At 44.7% G+C, this 19,848-nt stretch overlaps 1 long non-coding RNA gene and 1 pseudogene across 1 annotated transcript in view; both read right to left on the bottom strand.

Moving 5' to 3' along the window:
• Positions 1–19,848, bottom strand: part of LOC144338428 (uncharacterized) — a 58,586-nt gene that overhangs the window by 22,011 nt on the left and 16,727 nt on the right. The window lies entirely within an intron of this gene.
• On the bottom strand, positions 1,165–2,337 carry LOC713703 (glyceraldehyde-3-phosphate dehydrogenase pseudogene; annotated as a pseudogene).

Below are 19,848 nucleotides of genomic sequence, written 5' to 3'. Positions count from 1 at the left end.
GAGTCCAGCTAACAAGAGCAAGGTCTGATGCAAAAAAAAGCGAATTGATTCCAAAGTTAGCTTGGGGAAGGGGCACAAAGGGTCCTACCTTAAAATGTGCTGCTTCACTTTGGGAGCAGAAAGCAGGGATTTTTATAGGGTAAGGGAGGAAATGAGCAAGGGCAGGGGTCCCCCTCCTAGCTTGGTGTTGAGTTGGCACCTTCCTGGGCAGAAGTAAGTTGAAAAAGTGGCCAAGCGGGTGTGCTTTAGATTTGCCCTCCTGGTGGATGGAAGCCCTGAGGCAACCCTGGGAAGATGGAAGTTCTGAGGCAACCTCTGGAAGGGAAAGTTCCTTGGTGGGTGTGCTTTGGTCTGCAAATCGACCGTCAGCTCTCCAGGAGAGATCTGTCTTGGAGCACACAGTTAGAAAAACTTGCCCTGTAGGGAATGTCGGGTGAGGGGGAGGAGAATGGTTGTATTTGCATTTCTGAAAGGCTAAGGGAGCCAGGGAAATGAGAAAAGAAGAGAGCGAGAAGGAAAAAAACAAACCACCTCTAGAAAAACAGGGGTGCTGGGTTATACTAGGAGCTAGTATAGATTCACCCATAATGTTAAAGGCAAAGTAACCACTTTTCCTTTTTGAGAGGACTGTTCAACTCGGCAGACTCTGAGGTAGCGTGTATGTTTCAAGGAAGAGAACAAGGCTTTCACTCCATTTCTGACTTTTTAAATTAGAGGTTGTACATCCATGGCTTGTGGTTTCTTGTGTTTTATTTGGCTCTGCCCAGCATTTATGACACTTTTAATTCAGTTGCTAATGTTTAAAAACAGGGAGTGGAGCAAATCCTATTCTTGTGCCCAGTTATCCCTTACCCTCCCTTTGTGGCCTATGAGAGAGGTGCAGGTCCTCTCCCTACTCCCTCAGGCCTGGACAGGGGGCTTGCTTTGGCTAACAGGATGTAAGCAGAAGTGACCTGTGCCGCCTGGTGAGCAGTGGCTTGAAGAAGCACCACATGGGTCTGCGGGCCCTCTTCTCCCTCGGTCACAAAACAATGTGTTCAGGATGGGTCTGCTTTACAGCTGGATCCTGGAACAAGAAGACATGCAGAGCAGAGCCACAGCTGCTGACAACATGAGCAGAAATGGACTTTTTTTTTTTCAATCCTATTGTAAATGGAATTTTTTTTTTTTTTTTTTTTTCCTGAGCACAGGGGACTTTATTGATGATATATGACAAGGTGGGGCTCCCTAGGCTCCTTCCTCTTCAGAGGATCTGCATGGAAACTGTGAGGCAGGAAGATTCTCAGTGTAGTGGGGTACTGAGTGTGGCAGAAACTCCCCAGCAGCGAGGGCCTCTCTTTTCCTCTCATGCTGTCACTGGGGCTGGTGGTCTGGGGGTCTTACTCCTTGGAGGCCATGTGAGCCATGAGGTCCACTACCCTGTTGCTGTAGCCAAATTCATTGTTATACCCGGAAATAAGCTTGACAAAGTGGTCATTGAGGGCAATGCCAGCCCCAGCATCAAAGGTGGAGGAGTGGGTGTCGCAGTTGAAGTCGGAGGAGACAAGCCTGGTGCTTAGCGTAGCCCAGGATGCCCTTGAGGGGGCCCTCGGATGCTACTTCACCACCTTCTTGATGTCATCATATGTGGCAGGTTTTTCCAGGCAGGTCAGGTTCATGACCAACACGTTGTCACTGGGGACTCGGAAGGCCATGCCAGTGAGCTTCCCATTCAGCTCAGGGATGACCTTGCCCACAGACTTGGCAGTGCCAGTAGAGGCAGGGATGATGTTCTGGAGAGCCCTGTGGCTGTCACAACACAGTCTCCCAGAGGGGTCATCCACAGTTTTCTGGGTGGCAGTGATGGTGTGGACTGTGGTCATGAGTCCCTCCACGGTACCAAAGTTGTCATGGATGACCTTGGCCTGGTGTGCTAAGCAGTTGATGGCACAGGGTGCGTTGCTGACTATCTTGGGGCTGTTGTCCTATTTCTCATGGTTCAAGCCCATCATGAACATGGGGGCATCAGCAGAGAGGACAGAGATGATGACCCCTATGGCTCCCCACTGCAAACGAGCCCCAGCCTTCTCCATGGTGATGAAGACGCCAGTGGACTTCACAACATACCAGCGCCAGCATCACCCCATTTGATTTTGGTGGAATCTAGCTCCTGGATGACGATAATGGGATTTCTATTGATGACAAGCTTCCTGTTCTCAGCTTTGACGGTGCCATGAAATTCGCCATGGGTGGAATCATACTGGAACATGTAGACCATGTAGTTGAGGTCAATGAAGCGGTCTTTGATGGCAACAATATCCACTTTACCAGAGTTAAAAGCAGCCCTGGTGACCAGGCACCCAATACAGCCAAACCCATTTGAGTCCAGGCTTCAGCTTCACCATGATGTCTCAGGGATGCAGCTGGCGCTGCACGAGAAGATGCAGCTGTCTGTTGAATGGGAGGAGCAGAGAGCTGGGATTTTCTTAATTGCTTTTTCATCCCCTGCCCGAGACAGAGTCTTGCTCTGCCGCCCAGGCTGGAGTTCAGTGGTGTAACCCCCACCTCCCCGGTTCAAGCAATTCTCTTGCCTCAGCCTCCTGAGTAGCTGGGATTACAAGCATGTACCGCTACAATGCCAGGCTAATTTTTGTATTTTTAGTAGAGATGGGGTTTCACTATGTTGCCCAGGCTGGCCTCAAACTCTTGACCTTGTAATCTGCCCACCTTGACCTCCCAAAGTGCTGGGATTACAGGTGTTAGCCACCGCTCCCGGCCCTCTTAATTGTTTTTTTAGAAAATTTGTTGTTAGTGTATAGAAACACTACTGATTTTTGTATGTTGATTTTGTATCTTGAAACTGAAAAATTTGTTTATCAATTCTAACAATTTTTGGCAGAGTCTTTAGGATTTTCTCTGTGTAAGACCAGATTGCCAGCCAATAGAGGCAATTTCACATCTTCCTTTCCTATTTGGATGCCTTTTGTATCTTTTCCTTTCCTAACTGCTCTGGCTAGAACTTCTAGCACTATGTTGAACACAAGTGTCAGGAGTGACGTCCTTGCCTTTTTCCTGAGCTTAGAGGAAAAACTCTCAGCTTTTCACCATTGAGTGTGGTGTTAGCTATAGCCTTGTCATATGTGGCCTTTATTGTGTTGAGGTACATTTCTTCGGTTGAGAGTTTTAATCATGAAAAGATGTTGAGTTTTATCAAATTTTTTTTTTCTGTATTGAGATGATGGTGTTTGCCCTTCATTCTGTTAATATGGTGTATCACATTTATTGATTTGTGTATGTTGAACCATCTTTGCACCCCAGGGGTAAATCTCATTTGATCATGGTGATCATGATCCTTTTATGTGCTGTTGAATCCAATTTGCTAGTATTTTGTTGACAATTTTTACATCTATGTTCATCAGGGATATTGGCCTGTAATTTTATTTTCTTGTAGTGTCCTTGTCTGGCTTTAATACCAGGGTAAAGGCAGGCTTGAAAAATGAATTTGAAAGTATTTCCTCTGCTTCAATTTTTCGGAAGAGTTTGAGAAGAATTGATATTTTTCTTCTTTAAATATTAGGTAGAATTCAGCTATAAAGCCATCTATTCCTAGGCTGTTCTTTGATGGGGAGCTTTTTATTACTGAGTCAATCCCCTTACTAATTATTGATCTATTCAGATTTTCTATTTCTTCATGATTCAGTTTGGTAGGTTGTATGTGTCTAGAAATGTATCCATTTCATCTAGATTGGATTTCAAAAAAATCCAATTTTTTGGCAAATAATTGTTCATAGTCATTTCTTATGAACCCCTGTATTTCTGTAGCACCAGAAATACAAACTAAATAGTTTCCACACAGCAAAGGAACCAACTAACAGAATAAAGAGGCAACCCATAAACAGGGAGAAAATATTTGCAAACAATTCATCTGTTAAGGAGTTAATATCAAAAACACATAAGGAACTCAAACAACTCAACAACAAGAGAACAATCCAATATTTTAAGTGGGAAAAGGACCTGAGTAGACATTTCTCAACAGAAGACGTACAAATGGCCAACAGCAGGGAAATGTAAATTAAAACCTCAATGAGATATCACTTCACACCTGTTTCTAACAGGCTATTATAAGAAAGACAAAAAAGAAATGTTGGTGAGGATGTGGAAAAAAAAGGAACCCTTGTACACTGACTGTGGAAATGTAAATTAGTACAGCCATTATGGAAAACAATATGGAGCTTTCTCAAAAAACAGAAATTAGAATGACCAGATGACCCAGTAATCCAACTTCTGGGTATATATCCAAAGAAATTGAAATCAGTCTGTTGAAGATATATCCGCACTCTCCTTCTCACTTCAGTATCATTCACAATAACCAAGACATGGAATCAATCTAAGTGTCTATCAACCAGTGAATGGATAAAGAATATGTAGTATGTACACACAATATACACAATAGAATACTATTCAGCCTTTGAAAAGAAGGAAATTCTGTCATTTGTGACAACATGGGTGAACCTGGATAATATAATGCTAAATGAAATGAAACAGGCACAGAAAAGCACATACAGCATGATCTCACTTATATGTGGAATCTAAAAAAGTTGAATTTCTAGAAGTAGAGAGTCAAACGGTGGCTACAAAAGGCTGAGGAGTGCAGTGGGGTGGGGAACAAGTAGTGTTGATCAAAGGGTACAAAGTTTCAATTATACAAGAGAAAGATATATTAAGACGGTCTCAGCATGGCACAGCGTGGTGACCATAGTTAGTAATAATATATTATAGACTTCAAAATTGCTGAAAGAGTAGACTTTAAATGTTCTTGTTATGAAAGATGATAAGTATGTGAGGTGGCAGATATGTTAATTAGCTTAATATAGTCATTCCACAATATATACATATATCAAAGCATCACATTGAACCTCAGACCTTCTAAGCTTCTAACTGAAATCTCCATGCCACTCATGTATAACAAGAGGCACAGGGAACCTATAAAAGCCACTTATGGGCACCTGTTTCAGACATTTGTTCAAATATTTGACATGATTTGCAAAGCTCTGTTTGACTTGGCCTCTGTTCTCAACCTCACTCATACACCCACCTCCTTGTATTTCTCATTCCAGCCACCCTGAACATCTGTAAACTCCTTGAATGCAGAATGTTCTCTCACAGCACAGGAGCTTTGCACAAACCATATGAGAAACAAGGGCTATCTTGAATCTTGACCTTCTCCCAGTTTTTATGACTCATTGTTGGAAGCTAGACCCCTAGAGTTCACCCACTGCTCAGCTCCAAGTATTTTTTACATACCCTGAGAGACCCCACTCCATCCTTTCTCTCATTCCTGGAATTCTCAACAAGTGCCACATGGGTGGGTGAGCTCAGGGAAAATTATCAAGAGTTCTGCTGCTGTGTAGACACTGCCACATGAAAGCTACCAAGCATCTGGCAGCAAACCAAGAGTCTCGGAAGATCTCCTGTTGACATTTGGGTAGCTACAGATACCCGTTCCTGACATCTCCTCTGTCTTCCTTGGCCTCTCCTGGGAAGGATGTACCCCAATCAGCTGAAATGCAGCTGATTCTCCTGGAGAATGCTAACCCCAATCAGCTGAAATGCAGCTGCTTTGTCTATACACCCTGAATGTCCCCTCTCTGGCCACCCCTCTGATGCTAAGGCCCTAGACACTTCATTTAAAACATGATCAACCTGGTACTTGGGCCTCCCAAATATCCTCCCTTTTGGTTGGACCTCAAGGTCCTCGGCCTATGCCTCAGCACTGGCTTGTGGTAATAGTTCATCGGGGCTCCACCATCCCTATAGGAACCCCTCTGGATGGTGAAAAAAGGCAGAACATGAAGCCCAATCAAGGTTTCAAGATGTCATTGCATGAAACCTTTGCCTTCTCCTGGAGTCCAAGGTTTTAGGAAACTAGATCTAGATGGCACCCACCCCCTCAACTTGGCACAGGGAGAAAGAAAGTGAAAATAGCTTCCCAGGCTCCCATGGCTAGAGCTAGGGCACTTGGTTTGCATTGTCTCACAACAATTTGGTGCTGGGTTCCTGGACCATCCCTAGGACATCTTGATATATTTGCCTCACCTGGCCTCTAATCTCACATCCATGCCAATCTTTTTTACAGGCTGCTGCCAGAATGAGCCTCATAAAATGCACATCTGATTGTGCCATCGGCCTGCTTGAACCTCTCTTGCTTGGTTCCCATTGCTTTCAGCATACAGTTCAAACTTCCTAGTATAACAAACAAGTCTGCTCATGATCTGGGCCCCGCAGGCCTGTCTGCCGTTCCCTCCCTTCACCGCCACCTTCCTCTAGGTTCATGCTCTATCATACTGCTCAGGGCTCCTCCAACCCACCAGGCTGTGGAACTTCACCTGCTCTTCCTGATTCCAGGAGCGCCTCTTCTGGATTCTCCTTCTTGCCGAGTCCTCCTAGGGATTGTCTAGCTTTCCCTGACCCGCAGGCTAATCACAATGCTCATCCGTGAGCCTCAGAGATCCCTGCAGAACACACAGTCATGCTCCCAGTGTGTGCCACCTGTTTCCCAGTCTCATGCCTCCATGGACTTGCAGCACCTTGACAGTTGGGGCCCCCCATGCCTGGTGCATGTATTGTCTCTGGCATCAAATAATACCTAATATTAAAAACTGCAAAACAAAATCACCCCACTTGTGTCATTCTGCTTTCTTCTCTCCTCTCTACCGCCTACCCTAAACCTTGCTATTTTCCCCATTCATCCTTGTGTACATAATCAGGAAGACAGCCAGCTTGCTGGTCTGTTCACTCATTTCTTTACGTGTCCATCAAACATTTATGGCACCCCCACACTGTGACAGCCACCATACTAAGTGGTGGGGCCATGTGGAAATACCCCGACCAGATGGCAGCCTTCATGGAACTTACATTCTAATGGAGGGAGAAAGACAGCAAACAACTCAGGCACTGAGCCACGAGCTGGTAAAGTCTATGCCAAGTGATGTGTACTAAACGGAAAAGGAAAAGAGGGTCAGGCAGAGAGGAATGCTGGGGTGGGTGAGCTGCTCTTTTATCTGGGGTAACCTGGGGAAATTGCTCGGATAAGATGCTGTCAGAACAGAGGTCTGAAGGAAGTGGAAAGTCATGCAAGTATTTGCAGAAGAGCATTTCGGGCAAAAGGAACAGCAGGAGCAAAGGCCCTATGTGAGTTGCAATACTACTAACTGTCATGACAAACACATCCCCAAACTTCACAATAAGAGCACAGCACAGTAAATGTTTATTTCTTGCTCATGCTCCAGTTCAACATGATGTTGCTGGTTGATGGACAGCAGTCTTCATTTGGGTCCAGACATCCAAACAACTTCCATCTCGTGGCTTTCTCCTCTCCAAGGGTCCAAAACGCCTCCCCAATAAGTGGGCAGATGGGGAGTAGAGAAGGCACAGATGGTTCTTAAGTCACTCCCTCCTCACACCCCCAGTAGAAGTGACAAGCACCACTTCGCGTCATGTTCCGCTGGGGAGAACCAGTCCTCAGCCACACCTGAATGCTGAGGCATCTCTCCGGGCAGCTGCCTCCGGCAGCAAGGGCACACTATGATGGGCATTTTTGGTGGTAAGTGAGCCACCTCTGCCTCTGAGTGGAGACAGTGCTGCCAGTTCGAGCTCAGCAAGAAGGCTAGGATGGCCGGAGAAGCTGATATAGGGCCTTGCAGGCCACTTGAAGGCCTTTGGATTTTACTGTCTATGAAATGGGAAGCACTTGAAGGGCTTTGAGTAAGGGAGTGACATGAAATGGCTTATGTTTCAAAGGGGCGCACTCTAGCTGTGCTGAGGAGAATAGACTGCAGGTAGCCAGGAGGTAGACGGCTAGGCAGAAAGAAGGTAGGGCTGTCATGCAGGGCAGAGATGGTCAACTGGGCCAGGTGAGAGGGAAAGGTCAGTGCCAGCCCTCCTACAGAGATAGGGCCGAGACCTCTAATTTAGTCCAGCTCCTACCTTCTAAGCCAGGGGTCAATAAACTTTGGAAAGGGTCATCTATTAAGTACTTTAGGCTTTGCAGGCCATATAGTGTCTGCTATAACTACTCACCTTTACTGTTGTTTCATGAAAGCAGCCATAAATCATGAGCATGACAGTGTTCCAATAAAACTTTATTAACAAAAACAGATGGTCAACTGCAAAGTTTGCTGATTCCTGTTAAACCAATCACAAATGGTGCTGGTCTTCTCTCATCACACATTTCTAATCAAGGCATCAGTGGTGGCCACAGAAAACAGCTGAGAACTCTAGACTTTGTCACTGCTTGAAGTTTGTGCGCCAGCCACTCCCAGTGAACTGAATTTCTTGTAGTAACACTGTGGCACAAGAATGAATCACAGCTTCCCACTGTCTTTGAGCAAGTTCTCTCTTGACAAGGGAAATGACTTTCGGCAAGACCTTTTCATTACAGTTCAGGCTCATCAGCTATTTGTCTATAACTAAATACCTTTATTATGTGTAATTAAGGTAGCAACTGAGAAAAGATGCAAATGTGTTCTGAAAAACCTTACTTTGCAGCAGCTAGGAGCTTTGCAACCTTTTAAAAGTACAGGTTTACACTGAAACACATTTGGCATGTGCTGAAATAGGGCAACTAGAGAACGGCTAAAGAGCAGAACTAAAAGATAAGAGGGTTTTGTGTTCAGGAATTCATGCCGTCTAGTGCTCACTCTGAGCTGAGCTGACTGCAGACACCAGGGAACACCCTCCCCACCAAGCCTGCCGTGCCCTCCACAATGGTCTCCTGCCCCAGAGTGAAAAGTATTGTCGCAGCAGAAATATCACAAGCGGCCACTTTCACCTTTGGTTGGTATTTTCTTTTTCAGAATTTCTTCCGTCTCTTTGTACGTGTATGGCTGGGCTATATAATATATCAAGAAAAGGCAGCTGGAAAACAGGAAAAGAGGCTAGGGCAAGAAAAAATTTTCTCGTCATCCTGTTTGTGATGATGAATGAAAATCAATAATGATCCATTCCTCTGGCACAGCACTGTCCAACAGAACTTTCTGTGATGTTATAAATGTTCTAAGGCTTTGCTGCCCAAGATGGTAACCACTAGCCACAAAAAATGAAATAATGAAAAAAATAATAAAGTTATTTTTTTCTTCCACTGATCTTGTGTTCTGCGTGTTCCATGGCTACTGAGCTCTTGAAATGTAAGCAGCATGGTTGAAGAGCTGAATTTTAAATTTGACTTTGCTTTAATTAATTTAAATCTAAGGGCATATAGCTACGTGGGACCAGTGACACTGTATGGGACAGCACAGCTGCAGTGGGTTGGTTAAGATCCTGGGCTCAGAAGTCAGATAAACACAGGTTTCCATCCTGGTCCCCACTCACTAACCGTGATCAGGCAAGTTACGGTCACTTATCCTTAGCTCCCTCATTTTCAGGACGGGCACAATTGTGCCTACCTCATGGAGCATTTGTGAGGATGAGGTTAGAGGGTAGAGATAAAGCACTTCACACAGTGCCTGGCAGAAGGTTAATGCTCAGTAAATGTTCAGTGTGCGGTTATTTCCTAGGAAGCTCCTCAAAGGGCTCGTACCACTCTCTAGACATTGCAGAGAGGTGGTGCTAACGCCTCAGTGCTGGTGTCTTCCCTGGAAGCTTCCCTCGTCCTAAGTGATATCACATAAAGTCGACTCAGGGGAGGGACAGAGTTGGAGCAAAGGGAGAGTCAAAGGCCACTAAATCAAACTTCTCACTATCTCTGAAACTTCCCTGGGGAGGCGAAGACTGCTAGTTGCTCATTCAATATTTGAGTGACCATGTGCCCTAATAAAAGACCACAACGCCCAGGCTATCTTACAGTTAAGGGTGGTCAATAAGATGCAAGCAGACATTGTTAAATCTAAATGTAGATCTCAGGACTTCCAGGAAGTCTTAAGAGGGGTCAGACGGTTTATCTGTTCTCTCTTGTCTTTTTTCCCTTCACCTTTCTGCCTACTTCCCTCCAGCAGCCTTAAGGAAGTGTCTTTGAGGATGGGAGCCCTGTAATACTAATGATGGCAGAGCAAAAATAAAAGAGGCCCGGGCTCATGGACACCACTTCAGATTTCTTTTATGTGAAAGAAACCACTTGTCTTGGTCTGTTTTGTGCTGCTATCACAGAATACCTGAGACTGGTAATTTATAAAGAACAGAGATTTATCTCTTACAGTTCTAAAGCCTGGGAAGTACAAGGTATGGGAGCCTCCAACTGGTGAGGGGCTTCTTGCCGTGATATCCCATGGTGGAAGGTGGAAGGGCAAGAGAGCATGGACACGAGAGAGACCAGGAAGCTGTCCAAACTTATCCTTTTATCCAGGGACACACTCCTGTGAGAAAAGCACTAATCTATTCACGAGGGCAGAGCCTCTTACAAATCCCACCTCCCAATAATGTTGGTTTGGGGATTCAGTTTCTAACACATGAACTTTGTGGGACACATTCAAACCAATAGGACCTCCATACCATGTTTAAGGCATTATTACTTTTGTTTTCTCTTATGTGTAGCAGCTATGAGCTAGCTATTTCTAAGCAGTGATTAATTCTACAAGTCCAGATTATTATGACATATATTCAATGAAAGAAAGGGCTTGAGAAAATCAGTCCAGTCTTTATTCCTTCATCCTGCCTGCAGGGGGCGTCTAAGTCTGTGAACAACATTAGAGATCGCCTATTATAGTCAATCTTTTTTTTTTTTAATCTTTAAACCTGTTCATTATTTTTTCTTCCATTGATCTCGTGTTCCAAAATATGTTTCTCTACTATCAGTTAAGTTCTATTGGTTTTTTGGTCATGAAAAACGTTTAACAAGCTGGATGTGGTGGTGCATGCCTGTAGTCCTAGTCCTAGCTACTTGGGAGACTGAGTCAGGAGGATTGCTTGAACCCAGGAGTTTGAGGCTGTAGTGAGCTATGATTGCATCATTGCACTCCAGCCTAGACAATAAAGTCGGACCCTGTCTCAATAAAATAAACAAAAAACAAACATTTAACAACCATAGTGGATTTTGTTTTGTTTCATTTTGTGGGCTGGCCAGCAGCTGATCTCCTTCTTATATTTGGGGAATCCTAATAAAATAGAGTTTTTGACAGCCTTATACTTGTTGTCCCTGTCCTTCAGCAGCTGGGCAAGAGCACACAAGACTTAAGATTTGCCAACTCGGCTAGGCGCAGTGGCTAATGCCTGTAATCCCAGCACTTTGGGAGGCCGAGGTGGGCGGATCACCTGAGGTCGGGAGTTTGAGACCAGCCTGACCAACATGGAGAAATCCCATTTCTACCAAAAATACAAAATTAGCCGGGAATGGTGGTGCATGCCTCCCAGCTACTCAGGAGGCTGAGGCAGGAGAATCCCTTGAACCCTGGAAGCAGAGGTTGCAGTGAGCCGAGATCGCGCCATGGCACTCCAGCCTGCACAATAAGAGCAAAACTCTGTCTAAAAAAAAAAAAAAAATTTTGCCAACTGGGTGGTGTCAACCTGGGACTTTGCATCTGGAGCAAGTAACACAAAGCAGCAACCATGGTTTGGAATGCAGTCTGCTGGGTAGTGGCATCCCATGTCCTGGTGGATCCCATGGGTCAGTGCCTGGTGTCCAGTGGCATCCCAACCATGCCACTTCTGTGATGTGACCTTGGCTGAGCTCCTCATTGCTCAGCTTTTCCTGGCTACTGCCCATGTCCAGAGTCTAGTCCTCCTGCCTTTTCGTTTGCTCTGGAGCTGGCAGACATTTTCCCGAAGCAATTATTTTCTGCTTAAGTCAACTAGACTTAGTTTCTATTGCATGCAGCCAAGAATCTTGATGGATACACATGCTAAGCAACATGATTTTATCTACGATACCCACAGAGTTGACATCATTCAACCAGAGCAAGAGACAGTGTTCATATTAGCCAACATAGCCTTAACTGGCAACACACACACTTTCTTTTGAGCTTTTAAAAACATTGCTCCATTTCTATCATCATAGACCCCCAAGGAGAAGGCACCCCAGCCTCCTGGAAACCACTGATATCATTGCATATCCTAATATTACAGATGAGGAAATGGAATCTCAGAGAGTTGAAGTGAATTGTTTGATATGTCAGGCTATAGAAAGAACTTCTTGTGAGGGTCATTAGCCATTCATTCATATACTACTCTTGGCCTGTGGACATGATGTCTCAAGGAACTCAGAGTCAGGTAGGAGAGATGGGTGATTCTTGGGGAAACAAAAAGGATTCAAATAACATGGAAATGAGCAGGTTAGGATATTCAGAAAGAGATATTTAAATGATAATGAAAACAGAAGGGATGTTACATCCCTTAAGCTTAAGTTACTTAAGCTTCAAGAACTCAAGCATAGTGGTAAAAGCAGGGACACAGCAAGATGGCCACGAACACTGCAGATGTTCACCTCTGCAAATGAGAAAGTCAGCCCAGACAAGACAGGGTTCTGGAGGCGTGAATCCAAGAAGTTTGGTAGAAAGCTGCCACAGCCAGACAGCAAAGTCAATATATGCTGTGTTCTCCTTTAAGAACATGTGATGCGAAAACATCTGAACTTGCAAAATAGACTTTTGAGACTATTATTGTCTTTAAAGAGGACTCTTCACTTTAAAGATAAGAAGACATCTATTTTTTAAGTTGCACTAATTTTTTCTTAGCTTATTTATTGTCTGCAACAACATATTGAGAAGAGGCATTTTTATCCCCATTTCATGGATGAGAAACTAGGGCTCAAGTAGATTAAGTCACCGGTAAAGATCACGCAGCTGGTAAGAAGAAGACCCAAAGGTCCTGTGTTTTCTGTTCTACCAAGCCAACTCCCACAGAGTGACTTTAAATAATGAACATTTGAAATGCATTTGGAAGGCACTTCTAATTGAAGAGACTCAATTTACGAAGATTAGATTTGCACACGATTTTGAGAACACATCCATCGCACAAAGCATTATGCAACAATATAAGGATAAATGCCATGGATCGCATGCAAAAAAGAGGAAAATAATAGAGGAAGCGCAGTTAATTAATGCAGTAGGAGCTGAAACACTACAGGAGCAGATGAACATACACTCCCAGAATATGATACAATAAGCGGCTTCATTAGGAAGACAATTTATGTGGTCGGAAAGATAATAGCAAGCGAAAGAGGAAAATGTAAAAACAAATTAGTGTACTAGAAAACACTGATTTGAAGATATTTTATAATGATTGATTTGTAAGAAATCTCTCTGCAATAAACATCAGTGGAACCCTTGCTTTTAGAGGTCTTAAAAAATAGGTCAGTATCTCTGGGTTAGACAGGTTTAGGTGTGATTTTCCTCTGCAAGGAAACAAACCAGCTGGGTGTTTTCAAAGGCTCCCTTTAGTTTATGATTCTAAGGTTCCGCTTATGGGAGCTTTCTATGACAGTCATTTTTTAAAGCTGGTTAACTCGTGGCTTTATTTTTCTTCCCCCTCTAAATTCCCCACAGGGCTTTAACTAAATCAGACCACATTTGGAGTTCTGTGTTGCTTTCTGGGCACCACATTTTAAAAGGGACATTGACCTACTCTCCCTCCAGAGAATGGAACCAAGACAAATGAATGGAAGTTGCTCAGAGATAAATTTCAATTCAATACAAGAAAACCCTATCTCCTTCTATCAGAATCCTCTGACAATGGAACCGGCTGCTTTTTGAGACAGTTTGCTCCTAGGACTGGAAACACTGAAGCAGAGGGTATTTGAACTACTGTCAAAACTGCTCTGGAAAAGATTATTTTTTTAACTAAGTTTCCTCCCAATTTCAACACTTTATGATTGATTGATCATGTAACTCTTCAATATGTTTTTGCCAAGTCGAAGCTCCTTTTAGTTCTTTTATCTTAATTATTAGCCTCTCCTTCACTACACCCCCCATCTCCATCCCCAAAAGTTAGTAAACACAATACAGAATGACAAAAGTTAAAACACCAAGGTCACATTGTCTGACAGTGCCATGTCCCTCCATTGGGGCAGCTGGACATGACATGGCCTGTTGACTGTCAAACTAGCAGTTTGTGGGTCAATCAGGGTGATGGTGGCAGCAGTGGTACCTCCAATGGCCGCTTGGGCACATCTACATGCAAGAACAAGGTGAGTTAAGGGTTGGGTGAGGCTCACCATGGGTCCTCTTCTAGGGCTTTCCATCTTAGTTAGTGCAACCCCATCCAGGTACGTGATCCCAAACCCCAAGGTGTTCCATTTGATACCTTCCTCTCCATACCCTGACTCCACACCATCATATTCAACTCATCACTACATCCTGCCCTTTTTTTTTTTTTTTTTTCTGTCTTCACTGCCTCTGCACTAATCCAAGCCCCAGGCTCATCTGTCACCTGGACCTGTATTCACATCACATGGCCCACTCCAAATTATATACACATCGAAACCAGAGTGATTTTTAAAAAATTCGAACCTACCCTGTCACCTGCTGCTTAGACCTCTCAGCAGCTTCCCATTGCCGCTGAGATACAGAATAGGACTTGGCCTCCTTGGCCCTGCCTTCCCCGAGACCGCGTACTTCCCCAGCTCCCCACTGTAGCCAGTCACTGTCAGAACGGCCACCAGCAGTTACCTGTTGCTTTGGGTAAGCAGTGTCCTCACATTTCGGTTTTCTTTTGCAATGCAATTAAGGGACGTCAAAGTGGCCTAATCCTTGAGGTTAGCCAAAAGTTGAACCTATTCCTACAACTCTTTCTCTAGCAAGAGATATCCGAATTATGAGGGAATTTTAGGCAGCCAGAGGGTTTAGCTGGAAAGATTTAGAAAGAAAAAGGAATGATTTATATGCTGGATATTACAGGCGCTTTGTGCCTCTTGGCCTCTGCACACTGGCTTCCTGCTGTCTGAAGAGTGCACCTTTGCCAGTTGTCCAAATTCTAGTCATCCTTCAGGAGCAAGCAAAAGAAACTCTTAGAAGCTTTCTTCACTGGCCTATGGGAGCAACATTGCTCACTCCTCCTCTGAGCTGGCAAGGCACCTTGTCCATACATCCACCATTATTGCATGCACCACACCATATTGCAAAGCTGTGTGTGTGTGTATGTCTCCTTCCTGGGCTGTGAGTTCATTAAGAGCAGCACTGTGTCTCACATCTTTGTATCCCCAGTGCCTGTTGTAGAACAGGGCTTTATGAGTAGGACTTTTGGTTGCAAGTCACAGAAACCAATGTGATCTCCCCTCAAGCAAAAAAAGGACAAGCCATTTTTGTTCCCTCAACATGCTTTGTACTTCCTTCCATTTCTTATGAAGCGTGACAATCTTGTCAGTGCGCTTTTCATAGGGAAGAACTCAACAGATGTGCACTGAACACAGGGTGGTGAGCGCTGGAGGCAGAAGGAGAGAGAAGGAATGGGAAGAGAGGGGTGATGTGGAAGCCCAGTAGAGCCTGTCTCTCTGTTTATCCTGGAGCAGTCATGATGGCTCCAAGGTCACCATTCTCTGAAGACCCTGGCCTGGTTCTCCTTCCCATTCTCCCCTCCTCGCTCACTCTTTCCCCAGAAAGTGGGGAAGTTCTGTCAATTGGTTGCACTCAGAATTTCAGGCATCCTGCCCACCAGCCCAGTGCCAATGCGGGGCTGGGCTGTTCCCTGAGCCCGTGACGGTAATGTCCCAGGAGGGTGCCTGCAGAGTTTGAGGCCCACACGGTGCAGACACCTCCTCCCTGCCAGTGTCTACTTAACTCTTCTCTCAAGTTGTTCTTACTTTTTTTTTGGGTCCTTACTCTAATTGCTCAATTTCTTTCCTTTGTTTTCCTAGTTAAAGGCTAACAAAAAATGAATTGGGTATTTTAGCCATTTGTGGTCATCATTAATTTCATGGTCCTCTGCATTTATTAAGTCTTATTTCCTCTCCATAATCTTCTTTCCCCCTGATATTTGTAAAAGCACATCGTATTCTCCTTAATTGCTTTGGCTGGCATGATCTAATTCTGATTTTTCACCACCCTTATCTTTTCCTGGGAAGCTTTAACCGACGCAGCACATTCTTGTTTAATTCTTTCCTTTTTCTCAGCAGACAGGAGAGTATTTCTTTCTCCATAGATTTCCTACCAGTCTTTGGGAGAAGTTGTGCTGATTAGATTTTGCCTCTCCTTTAGGAGTCCTGGGCTGGGGCCGGGGACGGTGGCTGACGCCTGTAATCCTAGCACTTTGGGAGGCTGAGGTGGGTGGATCACTTGAGGTCAAGAGTTTGAGACCAGCCTGGCCAACATGGTGAAACCTTGTCTCTACTAAAAATACAAAAATTAGCCAGGTGTGGTGGCGCACACCTGTAGTCCCAGCAACTCAGGAGGCTGAGTCAGGAGAATCACTTGAACCCAGGAGGCGGAGGCTGCAGAGCACTGAGATCACTCCACTGTACTCCAGCCTGGGCAACAGAGTGACACTCTGTCTCAAAAAAAAGAAAAAAAAAAAAAAGGCCTCAGCCGGGCTTCCCCTCCTTTCCACAGGCTCCTCTCCTGAAACCAAATCACCCAGTCTTCCATCTGCAGCCAGACAAAGTACTCTTTTGCCCCTCAGCAGCAGGTAACTCTTTCCCTTGCTGTTTCACTGCTTAAACAGAAGGCTGTGCCTGGGGCAAGAAGGAAGAAGGGAAACCACTCAGTGAGATGGACTTCCTGTTAGCAGCTCTGGTACACAGACTGAAGGTGAAGCAAACAACAGCAAACATGCTAGGGACGTCAAGGGGTTGAGGGCCATGGATAATTAAGTGCTCCTAGTCAAAGACCTTCAAACTTCACTTTTGATTTGTTCAGAGCCAGATGCCAATGCCCGTCCCTCTATCTATGACCTGCATGCACCACAGCTATAGTTTCCCCTGAGCATTGTGCTTATTCTTCTCATTTAACGCCTATTTGGCACTGCCCTGACTTGTGGTTAATCATTTCTGTGATGTCTGTCTCTCTTACATTGTAAATTTTTTTTTTTTAACATCGTAAAATTTAACTCATCTCACTCCTTTGCAACCCACACATACTTTGAATCCCATAGTCTCTATTTCTATTAACATCATTGCCTAGATTATTCTGGAACCATCTACAGCCTCCTTTCTCCCTCAGCCTTCACATGTAATAGGTCACCAAATTGCATTCTTATGAGTACCCTCCTTTCCATTCACATTAGATGCCCTTCATTAAACTTTCTCTGGATGCATTGGACATTGTGGTGGCCAGCTTACACCCAGCCCCCCTTCTCTCAATAACCACCCTTGGCTTTCTTTCCATCACCACATCTCCCCATTTACTCAAGGGAGCCAACTACCCAGAACTCTAGGAATGAAGGCTGTGGTTTAGGCCTAACCCAGTCAGCATAATTCCACCCCACTCCCCCACCTCCCTGTTATTCTCATTGGTTCAGGCTGAGCACATGACCCAGTTCAAGCCAATGAGGCTAGAGAGGACATTTATTGAAGACTTTGTGAACAAAAAGCTTCCTTGCTCTTCTGAGCATGCCCAGAGTTGAGCCAGGTGCTGGAAGCCATCTTCCTCACTGTATGGGAAGAGGCTACCTGAAAATGAAGCCAATGCGGAAGAAAGCACAGACAAGAGATATGGAAAGATGAAGAGTCCCAATTTTATTATTCAAGTGCATGGATCCAGCTGTGCCTGAACCACTCCTACACCTTTGTTGTGCATCCACATTCTACATCCAGTCCATAAGAAGATCCCACCAGCACTGCCTTTGAGAATATTCAGAATCCAATTCATTCTATGTCTGCTGTTACCTTCCTAGTCCTTTTGCTCAAACTACTGCGGTAGCCCTCACACTGGTCTCCCTGCTTCCACAAGTGGCCCAGGAGATCCTTTTAAAACTATAAGTTGGATCACACTACTACTCTGCTCAGAACCCCCTTACAGCTCCCCATCCAACTCCAAGATCCTCACCATGACTCTCAGGCCCTGCATGGCCTGGCTGCTCCCCCGTCCTCCTCTCTTACCACTCTAGCCCTCGCTCAGCCCACTGCATCCTCACGAGCATTTTAGCTCCCACTTCAGGGCCTTTGCACTTGCTGATCTATCTCCCTGGAATGCTCTTCCACCAGATAGCTGCATGGTTTGCTCTCTCTTTCTTTCAGGGTTCTACTCAACTGTTACCTTTTCCGTTAGGCCATCCTTGACCCCTCCTTCCTACAACAGCACTTCCTTATAATTCTGTATTCCCTTGCCTTGCTTTATCTTATTTATAGCACTTACAACCACCTGAAAAAATTATATATTGTCAACTGAAGAATGACAAGATTCATACATTTGGAAAGGAAAGCTGTATTTTTCTGCAGGTGACCATTCTGACAGGCTGGAAGTGTAGCCTCTGGCCAGAAGTCAGAAGCAAGGATGGGAAGAATAAGGGTGGGAAGAATAAGACAAGGATTTATGCTGAAGAGGGGGGTCAAACATACATAATCAACAGGTTATAGGAGGAGCTATAAGTAGTCGCAAACGGGAGGTGTGGCATGCATAGCAGGCTAATGTGTGCAACATGCACCCCATGTTCACTCTGGGGTGGAAACTCAACATTTAAATGTATTACAGTTAGGTTCTATAAGTCAAAAGGTGAAGCAGGGGACACAAAGGCCTTCTGTGTGCAACCTCTATAGACTGGCCAAAACCACCCCATGGTCAGTGGTCTCTAATGAGGAAGGAACACTGATCAGTTGTTGTATTGAAACAGGGCTGGTTTCTGTTTAACCCTTAGGGAAAACAGCCTAATAATAGTTAGCAGAAGGGGGTGTAAGGAGATGTGTCTAACTTCCCACTCTGTCATGGCTGGGAAGTCAGTTTTTAAGGTTTCTCTGAGGTCTCTTTGGCCAGGCAGGGGTCCTTTCAGTTGGTTGGAGGACTTGGGATTTCATTTTTATTTCTCAGTGTATATGCGGTTATTGTTATCTGTATCTCCCCTTTAGAACATGCACCCTTCCTAGAGCAGCAGCTGGCAAGTGGCAGGTACTCAGCAGAGTGTTGTCAACTTACTGATTGGATGAATTAACACATGAGCTAATCATTTTCCTATTTTTGCATGCGGTATTTTCAGTTGAGTTTCCGCCACTTACAAAGTATTCTCATACAGCATTTAATTAATGTGTTTGCTTAAAAAGTGGACCAATGAATGCGTTAGCTTAGGTTGGGTTCTAGGTTACATCCTCATAGATAGCAATACCTGACATGTGACTGTCCCTTTGAGTGCCAAGACACCACATTCAGGGCCTTCTTACATACTTACATTGGTTTTACAACATCAACAGGGCAAATATTGCCTTCCCCCCATATTTCAGGAAAAGCGAAGTGGTTTGGTGGAGTTAAGCAGCAAAGCAGGGACTGGAGCCCACATCTTGTCCCCAGCCCACAGCTCTTGCCACATCTCAGTTTTGCATTTCTGTCCACAGTTCTGCAGCTTTATAGCGTGGCATTCACCCACAGGCCTGGGGGAGTGCTATGAAATACTGTTCCATGTGATACCTACTTATCTAACGTTTCCAATTCCCTCTTCCCTGAAAGCCAATAAAATTCTAAATTTTTTCCACATGCGACTGTGGGCTTTTTGGGAAAAAGAAAAGCAAGCATATGGCTCTCAGAAAATCAAACTGCTTTGTGAAATAAAAATCTCCCTCCTTCCCTCCACCCTCCCAGCTACCTCATGGTATAACATTCTTTGGAGTTTCATTTTACATGTTGAGGCTGGGACAACAGACACACGTGTGTGCCTGCCTTGAGTGGTCATAATACATTGCAAAAAATCCTTCTGCAACCCCTCTCTTCCAGAGTGGTTTTTTCCTTCCTCAGCTATTCCCCACGGATGACATTAGCTCCCTTTTTAATTCTTTTCCCCTCGCTGCACGCTCTGATGTTACTTACC

Source organism: Macaca mulatta, chromosome 1 (assembly GCF_049350105.2).
Source record: "Macaca mulatta isolate MMU2019108-1 chromosome 1, T2T-MMU8v2.0, whole genome shotgun sequence".
NCBI classification, from domain to species: Eukaryota; Metazoa; Chordata; class Mammalia; order Primates; family Cercopithecidae; genus Macaca; species Macaca mulatta.
Note: the sequence above shows the minus strand (reverse complement) of the source record. Positions and strands in the feature narration are given on the sequence as shown.